The sequence below is a fragment of the Mchenga conophoros genome, linkage group LG16, assembly GCF_057382185.1.
Source record: "Mchenga conophoros isolate Kocher_MC1m ecotype Shallow Benthic linkage group LG16, M_conophoros_male_GT1.1, whole genome shotgun sequence".
NCBI lineage: Eukaryota > Metazoa > Chordata > Actinopteri > Cichliformes > Cichlidae > Mchenga > Mchenga conophoros.
Window position 1 is genome coordinate 39,981,283 of NC_140541.1, and position 9,992 is coordinate 39,991,274.

General features: G+C 48.5%; 1 pseudogene; it reads left to right on the top strand.

Annotated features, from left to right (window-relative positions):
• Positions 1-1,268: 1,268 nt before the first annotated feature.
• On the top strand, positions 1,269-1,804 carry LOC146557352 (putative Bax inhibitor 1 pseudogene; annotated as a pseudogene).
• The last annotated feature ends 8,188 nt before the right edge of the window (positions 1,805-9,992 follow it).

Sequence of the window (9,992 nt, forward strand, 5' to 3'; positions counted from 1 at the left end):
TGTGCACGTACAGCTGCAGGAGAAAGACCTGCAGGTGGCCCGTGGCCCTTTTCCACAACATAGTCGACGTCGCGGCCTACAACGCGTTCGTGCTGTGGAGGGAAATTCACCCCGACTGGATGGCGGGTAAGATCAACAAGCGACAAACAACAAACGAGCGACTGGGCAAAGCGCTCGCGTGCCCCATGCTCGAAGCCAGGGCGTTAGCGCGAGGAGGAGGCAGAGGAGGAGGAGAAGGAGGAGGAGGCAGAGTCGCGGTCCGAGGCACTACCACCGAGGCCGACGGTGCCGACGCCAATGATCGTACTACTCGTGCCGCCTCTAATGCTACGCCACGCGACTCCTCTCCGGTCAAGAGGCGAAGGTGCCGCGTGTGTCCCAGGAGCAAAGACGACAAGACCAAGATCCTGTGCCACGAGTGCCGAGTGCACGTGTGTACACACTGCGCCATCACATACTGTCCCAACTGCGCTGCTTCTTCCCGCACCGCCGCTCCCCAGACGCCACCGACGCCATAATAACACAAGAGCCCCACGGGGGTCCTAGCGACCCCCCACCCTATCATCGTCGTCGTCATTATCATCGTCATCATCATCATCATAACACATATATGCCCCAAGGGGGGGGGGGTCCTAGCGACCCCCACCCTAATCACCATAACACACATATGCCCCGAGGGGGTCCTAGCGACCCCCACTCTCATCATCGTCGTCATCATCATCATCATCATCATCATCATCATGAGCATCACATATGCCCGAGGGGGGGTCCTAGCGACCCCCACCCTAATCACCATAACACACATATGCCCCGAGGGGGTCCTAGCGACCCTCACCCTAATCATCATAAAACACACATATGCCCCCCCCCCCCCCAGGGGGGGTTACCAAGACCCCCCCATCACCACCACCACCAACACCGTCATCGTCATTATCATCATCATCAATACCATCCTAATAACAACACACACGCCCCTCGGGGGGTCACCACGACCCACGCCCCGAGAACAGGCGGGCGCACAAGGGTTAAGGGAAACAAGCGCCTCGACGCCAAAGCTTTCTTCACGTTGTAATAAAATATACAGCCACAGGGGGGCGTTTTAAAAACGCACTCCCCTGTCGCGCGCTGCCCTAATGGCATTTCCCACGCGAGCCCCGCCTTTCCTTCCAGGCAGAGATCCTCCTAGTTGAAATAACTGCGTTTTCGCGCAGGCTCTATGGCGCGCGGCCCGCAGAGGGTGCCTTTTTTCCGTCCCCGGGTATGTTGATATGGAAAGGAAGAGACTTGCTATGCTCGCAGGATTAAAGAAGGTGTTAGCTCCAAGACTAACACCTTCTTCGTAGGTGTTAGCCTTGGACCCATATTGGACTTTGTTATCACTGTCGATCCGAATATCATTGCGCTCGCCTTCGTGGGAACCTCTGTAATTTTCATCCGCTTCACCCTCAGCGCCCTGTACGCCGAACGCAGGACCTACCTGTTTCTTGGAGGCACACTCATGTCTGGTCTTTCTGTGCTGTTCCTAATGTCTCTGATAAATATGGTCTTTGGATCTATCAACCTGTTTAAGGCGGACATGTACCTGGGGCTGCCCCTCATGTGCGGCTTTGTCCTGTTTGACACTCAGCTTATTATCGAGAAAGCAGAGAACGGGGACAAGGACTACATCTGGCACTGTGTGACCTTGTTTATTGATGTCATTAGCATTTTTAGGAGACTGATGATCATCCTTTCCATGAAGGAGAAAGACAAGAAGACGGTCTCTGAACGTATTCTGTGCAAGATAATACCGACCAATGTGTGAAATGACTGCATGTACGCTGTATTATTACATTACCTGAAAGAACGCACCACAAGTGTACAGAGATGTACGGTTTTGTTCTAGGTTTTTATTGTCGTCAATAAACAAAGACTACAACATTTCATGTGAGTTGTTTGTGCACTTGGAGAATGAGATTATGCTAGAGTGCAGGTTAATGCAGAGCGCCGCGTCTCGCTTTAGCCGGCATTCCGAGGACTTTGCGAGTCCTCAGCTGCAATACGTTAATGTCGTCGGGCTCAGCGATGGCTGGCTTGTCATCAGTTTTGGTGCTCTGAGAGGCAGCTTGGTTCGGCCTCAATGCGTTGGTGTCTTCGGGCTCGGCGATGGCTGGGTCGCCTGCGGTGCCCGTGCTCTGGGAGCCAGCTTGATTCTCAGCATTGTCGGCCGACTCGGAGGCCATTAGCTCTGCGCCCAGAGCGTATAGGCAGATATAGCCCGTTACCTCCGCCATGATATTCCAGACCGGGTCGATGTCCACAACTCCTCATCTCAAGACGCGAGCGGTCTCGCTGGGACACTTAGCCGTAGGCTGGACCTTGACTCTCACCGTGAACTCGTGGTCCATTTCAAGAGTGAACCACATTTCGTAATCGTCCTCGGACAAGCCCACATTGTCGTGGCCTTCGCATTTGGGATCGCCCGAAGCCTCATGTAACTTGTCCACAAACCTTGCTATTGTCCTGGCGGTGACATACAAATCCTTGGCGTACTCGGCATGGTCAACGGGGTGTTCGTGCACGTAACGGAGCATAGCCAGACACCATCTGTTGTTCCCCGTATCACTCAGCGAGTGTCTATACAGAAACATGTTAGACATCATGACCTTGAATGTTAAAGTAAATGGCTCGACCGTCTTGGTAAACTCTGCAAACGTGTCCAAGTAGACCTGCCGTTTTGCAGTAGAAGTCGCAGACGATTGCGCACCTTCCAAGAGCACTAGCTGGGCGGTCGGGTTCATCTCGGTGTATTTGTATTATGTTGCTATCCTCTGCAAAGCTCCTATGTCTTGGGTGACGGTGTGACTTGTTCGAATGCCGGTGAACGTAGAAGCAGGGGTTCGGTTTTATGTATTCTGTTTAACCATGGGTGGGGTTTTAGCCGAGACTAGAAAGAGGTAAGTGGTTCAATGGTGTTGTGAAACACACAGTCATAGACACGGTTGGTTGCACATAAGATTGTGTACACAGTTTTATTTCAGCGACCATCCACATCACAAAACAGACGTTGTTACACATAAGAGTTGTCACAGACACAGTGAACCGTCAGTGCACACATTGCGATGTGATGCCTTTGTAGTTATGGTATGGATACAACACAAGGGAACGTACAAGTCAACACAGCTCTTAGTTCATTTCATGGGCCTCGGGTATGTACCATTCAACCGGTGCAGGAGTTGTAGGGGTAGGGGTAAGTGGGGGTGGTTTACGGATCGGCTGTGCTTGCAGGCACTCCAACTTGCGACTCTCGTTTCTGTTTATGCTGCAAACAAGCGGTGAAAAGGAACGTTATCACATATGAATGGCCCATAACATAATAATTCTACCAATATGTTTTTTTGCACATCGGACCAACTCACGAGATATTCAGCGTGTGCACCTAGCTCACCTTTCCCAGCATAATAATATCCGCTTGCCTCTAACCCCCTCAATGGACATGCACAACATCTGGGCAGAATGGTCAGGGTTTATCCTGGTGACACTGAGGCAAGAAACGTATAATATCAATCGCAGTGTTGTAGATCAAGTTCAAATTGTAAAATGTACAAAGACACACTTGGAGACTTACACCAACTCCTCTCTGTCACAACTTGGCTGCTTTGGGAAGACTCGAAAATCCGACAGTCTGCCTTTAACGACCCGAGTCCTGGGACACATGCAGCGTCCTGACGTAAATGCAGCAACAGGGAAGTGTATGATTGCAGTGAGGTTAGCGTAATAGCGTTGGTGATAAAACAGACACCCTCCTAGACTCTACTAAGCAACAAATGTGGAAACTAACAGTGTCACTTATGGTTGTATATCACATTCTATCAAAGTTATCAACCCTGAGACAGGTCCATGTAAGCCAGAGCAACAAAAAAACGTCAACCCCACACATCGTCCTTGTAAGGTAATTTCTCCTTGTCGACAAATCACAGAATGAGCCTCTGAAGAGCCCTGTGTTCACATGTCACGGGTAACCCATACTCACATACTGTATATAGTATGGTTAATACCATCTGTTAATACGATCTGTCAATGAGATATATTCGTAAGGTAATTATTGTCATTTTAGTGGTTTGTACTACATACACAGTCGGTGGTCAGTGACCATGTGCAACATAGACACCAGGATTGTGCACTGTCTACTAGCGTGACAACGAACGCAGATGTGATCGATCGATAGTGTTTGTGTGTGTGGAGACACAAACAATCTGTGGTTATTGCCAAGTGTTTATTTCAAACAGTTATACAGTATATCGTACACCGTGCATTGACAGGAGCATGTTTTACTTTCATTTAGTAGCACAAGCAAAATGTTAGTAACTCTTGTTGCAAAAGCATGGTATCTTGTTGATACAAATCAAATGGTATCACGCCTGTATAGACTGCTTTAGTATTACCCTAAACCACAGCTCTGTCATCTGCCTAAAACCTTGGGTGGTTTGATATTGACGTTATCATAGTTGCACATTAGATGGAGATTGTGCTCTTGTCCGCTTCTGCGTAGTTGAACAGCACCGCAACGTGACACTGTGTAGTACCCAGAAGGTCTCCGGTGGAAAATTCCGCCGTGCACTCCAGACCTTGCTGTGTAGACTTCATCGTACACTGACGGACTTCAGTTCCGCATGTGACCTTCAGTGTCGAAAGAGTGTCCTGTGTGGGTGGAAAGCATCGATACACACAATGGATTCCACTACGGGCATCCCTGTGACATTGGAAACGTACAGGGTGTGTATAGGCCGCAGACCGAGATAGAACCCTGCTCCACTCGCTCCATAGTATGCCTGCGGTGTTCTGTTGCTGTCGGACGCGTGCTCTAATGGTGTAGTTTGAGGTCACAAGGTCTTGAATGTGAGCTACACAAAGCTTGCCATTCTCACATTGGACGGTATTCACCCCACTCGGCTCATCGGCACCTGTGACGGTCCATTCAATCTCCGCAGTGTAGTCCTCAGTCCAAATCGTGGAAAATGTGCTCAAAGTCACTTCGTCGAAACTCACGGACAGAGTGGGGCTGGCCATCTTTACTCCACATTGCGGATTCACGAGGCTGTTTGATTCTTGTATGCCACCTATATTAAGACGTACCTTGCAATTGTGTTGTAACGCATCAGGGCTCGTGAGTTGCACATCACACTTCACAGCCCCATAACGCCAGCTACTACTACTCCATTGGGTCCCATCGTCTTTGTCAAATTCAGGTATACATTGGTGCGCTTCGGTTTCACATATAACCTCCGATATCACTTTAGCCTGTGGCTTGTAGTACAGATGATCTTGGGCATACCGGTGTATCACTGTTAGCCGCCTGCTACCGTCCGTGATCAGATGAGACAACACAGGAGGCCTGCAGTTCAGTGGTGGACACGGAGATTTCCATGCGGTTTGAGCCAACACAGGTCCCACTAGGACAAGGCCAAGCTATTTGCCTACTGCGAAAAAGTACAAAGAACCTTCCTCTCCTGGTTACCACCGTACAACAAGAACTTGTGTTCAAAGTTATCGCTTCAAGACATTCTGGACTGCGAACTCGATTGCGGGGCCATTTACTTTATCAACACCGTAGACTTCACCGGCCCCGATCCAAGTGATAGGGATTACGCCGAAAGGTCTTGCACCGAGCCTACATTCGGCTTACAGATCCAAAGCTACAATGGAACCGTGCCCACTGGACGTCCTAACTCGTGGGAGACCACGCGTACACCTGTCATGGACGATTACACCCGACGTGAAATGGGGCTACCTCCCCGCCATGTGTCTTCTGCTACAGTGCCCGCCGCGGTACAAAGACCTGGGCCTGGGAGCTACAGGGCAGATGGGCCGTCCGTGTCGCAGGAGGTAATCGACGTGGACAGACCATCCGTACAGGAGGCAATCGACGTGGACGGACCGTCCGCATTGCAGGCGACAATCGACGCATCTTTCAACGAACCCCAACCGTCAACATCCTCTACGCCTCCTGTGTCAATCGGAAGACCTACAGACCTATACACGTGTCCCTGTTGTTACGAACGGACAGACATGTGTGTGTTTAACTGTGGACACGTTGCATGTGAGAATTGCATCCTGAAAAGCGTGACAGTGTCAGGGTTGCGAAGGTGTTTCTACTGTAAAGGCCGGTGGACGTGGTACCGGTTCGTCCGTATGAGTAGCGTGTCACAGAATGTAATCTGTTCGGATTGTGCTAAGGCTAAGATGTACATCAAGACTTGTGGTCATGCTAGCTGCGAATGTCCTAATCCTGTTTGTTCAGAATGTGCACGCGGAGAAACGGTCAGGTTGTATCTTTAAGTGTAACATGTGTCACGCATAGACATAGTCTTGCGCACCTGTACTCTACTACGTTTTAGCGAGAGAATGGGCATGTGTTTGCTTGCATTGTGATGTTTGTACATGTATGTGTTGACATTGTAATCACCATTTGTCAAATAAAACAAAAAAAAACACACAAAGGGGTTACCACGTATCAGCTTGAATTCTGTGTCATCAGCTATGTATGAGTACGTGTGCTGTGTAATACCAAAACGTTCACAGACTCGGTTTATAGTACGGATTATAGCTCGGCATTTAACACCATTCTTCCATACAAACTGGACACCAAGCTAAAAGACCTAGGGCTTCCTCACAGCACCTATAAGTGGATCAATAGCTTCCTCACCGACCGCAGACAGAGAGTGAGAGTGGGATGTTACACATCTCCAGCCCTAAATCTAAGCACTGGGTCGCCACAGGGCTGCGTGCTTAGTCCACTGCTCTACTCGCTTTATACACACGACTGCACCCCCGCCCACCAGAGCAACACCATTGTAAAGTTCGCAGATGACACTACTGTGGTGGGGCTCATATCTGGGGGAGATGAGTCTGCCTACAGAGATGAGGTGGAGCGGCTGTCTTCATGGTGCAAGGATAACAACCTTCTCCTAAACACGAAAAAGACCAAAGAACTCATAATTGACTACAGAAGACACAAGACAGAAATCCAACCACTAATCATCAGCGACGACTGTGTGGAGAGGGTGGCAGACTTCCGCTTCTTGGGAGTCAGCATAGAGGGAAACCTATCCTGGAGTGTGAATACCTCTGAGCTACTGAAAAAGACACAACAGAGACTGTACTTTCTGAGAGTGCTTAGGAAGAACAACATCACACAGAGACTGCTGGTGTCTTTCTACAGAGCCTCCATCGAAAGCATACTAACGTACTGCATAGGCATATGGTACACTAGCTGCACAGTGGCTCAGAGGAAAGCACTCCAGGGAGTAATCAACGCTGCCCAAAGGACAATCGGCTGCCCTCTCCTCAAACTGAAAGACCTACACAGTTCCCGCTGCCTCAAAAGAGCCCATAACATCATAAAGGACACCTCACACCCTGGACATTCCATGTTCGAACTGCTGCCTTCAGGTAAACGGTATAGAACAACATACACAAGGACTAACAGACTCAAACACAGTTTCTACCCAATTGCAATATCATGTCTCAATGCTACTGAAAGTAGATGACTTTCATTGCCCCTGTTGTCATTTGTGCCCTTGATGTTGGAATGCTTTCAGACATGTTTTGTTGGATGCGCTAACAAATTGATTGAGTGATTGATTGTTTGAGTGATATATCAACTAGGTTGTTGAGTGTCTGTATGGGGCCTTAGGCCTGGATTGCTTGGGTGTATCTACGGTATGAGAATACTGTATTTTATATGTATTTCTATCTTTTATATCCTATCATTATAGTTTTTAAGTATTTAATTATAGTTTTTAAGTATTTATCTTTTTGTGATGTTGCACTGACCAGAGACATCTTTCAATTTCATTGTACCTGTGACAATGACAATAAAGAATATTCATTCATTCAAGACAAACTTTATTTGGTTTTATGTACAGTCTGGGGTAGTAACAACAGATGTGATCTTTGTGTGACCAACAGTGTAGAATTATGTTCGGGAGATCACATTGACAAAATGAAGACATTCACTCAAACACAACCACCGTTCTGACTCCACGGCTCTCCTGATCGGTGCTAGTACCAACGTGCACCCACACAGGTCCGTTAAGGTGAACCATGCCTGCTGCCGATATGAAGACAGATGCATCTGCTCTGCATATCGTCAGCCCCCCACGGACCTGATCGGGGCTTCCCGCCCTGCACGTGTTCACATTAGCTGGAGGTTGAAACCATTGTTCGCTCACAGGGTTAAGGGAAAACCAAAACTTGTCATATTGTAAATCCGGGGCGATGGGGCGTATGTAGAAGTCCACTATCATGGAGCAATCTACCTCATTGTTCACCCCAGTCTGTGGTTCGAGTTTCGTGTACCCAGGTCTTTCCATCACCTCGAGTTCTTCGGCCACCAATCTACCATTCGGTTCTATGAAGTTAGAGACAATAATGCATAGGCCGTGGTCGCGCCGATCGGGGTCCGCACCGGCAGTGTAGACGACACAGGAGCGTTCGTCCTTGTTAAGGTGCACTCGCAGTTAATCTCGTTTAGCTGGGCCTTTTGCAAGTGAGTCCAGGTTGTCAGTTACCACAACGTCGCCTTTTGCCGTAATGTGGTACGTGTCTCCCAAACGCACACTCCCACTGCATGTGGACACTACAATGTCGGTCGGCAATGAGGTGAGGTCACACCCGAGTGAACATGGGTAGGCTTCCAATTTACAGAGGTCGAGGTGGATTCCAAGCTCCACGCGTCCCTTAATGCTAATGTCATCTATAGGAGTATTGCAACCCATACCTCTCGGGCATACTTTAACGAGGAACACATCACCATCGTATGTCTTTACAGGTACCGCGACCTTCGTGTCCATGGTTTCAGAACAATATCAGCACTCACACAGGTCAGCAGCTGGCTTTATTCTTCATCGGCAACACAGCTGTGGGTCGGCGAGAACTGTGCTGTGGGTCTCAATGCAGATTTTCCACTTGTGGGACAAATAAAACATGCAGATTTGCTGTGTGTGTGTGTGTGTGTGTGTGTGTGTGTGTGTGTGTGTGTGTGTGTGTGTGTTTGTGCAACATTGACATTTGTTTACTCAGATCCAAGGCAGGCCAAACGTCTGTGTTACAACCTACATACAAAAGACACACATTCACAATATATGGGTACACACGTCTGTTTTATTTCAAAGTGTTTCAAACTTTACAGCGTTTGCAGACCCAGTATCCATCATCCCTGCATTTGGCACAGGAGAATTTCTGACATGTCGCACAGGTAAACCTGCTGCGATTCCTGTTACAGCTCTCTTGCACCTGCAGTGCACAATGGAAGATCTGTGCTGAGAGTCGAGGAAGGTGTGAATGTGTGTCTTTTATATTTACAGGTCAGTCAATGTGTGGGATATTTTGTATAAATACGGCAGGCATTTCTGAAAGTTGTAACACAGAGGTTTGGCCTGCCTTGGATCTGAGCAACTCTGAGTGAGCAAATGCAAATGTGCCAGGCATCAAGGATAATGGGTGGTTTGCACAACAAAAGCCGGAGGAGAAACGAGCTGACGACCTGTGAAAATCTCAGCAGGGGTGATTAACACCTCGGGACTTGCACCAGAAAATAAAAAAGCCAGTAATTCTAGGGGGTGTTGGGTTTAGGGAAGTTACGCAAATTTGCGCAGGTTAGTAAACCTAGTGTTGAAGCAGACCGTGTAATTGATTGTGATTTTCTCAAATATACACACAGGAGACCGCTTCGTCCAGTTCACACCAGTTCACACCCAGGATTCCGTCGAGCTTCACTTCGTTCAATACAGAGGTGAGAGTGTTACGTTTCCCACGTTGTCAATCTGTAATGCAGCCAACACGTCTCTCCAGTTGTAATAGAATGTAGGTTTAAAGCAGCCCGCCGTGCCTTTAAAGCACACTGTGTAATTGTGATATTCTCCAATGTCGACTTGTGGTATTCCAAGGTCAGGTGACAACTTTATGTTGAAATAGTACACGGGTCCAGCTGGCGGTGGCTCTAGGTACAG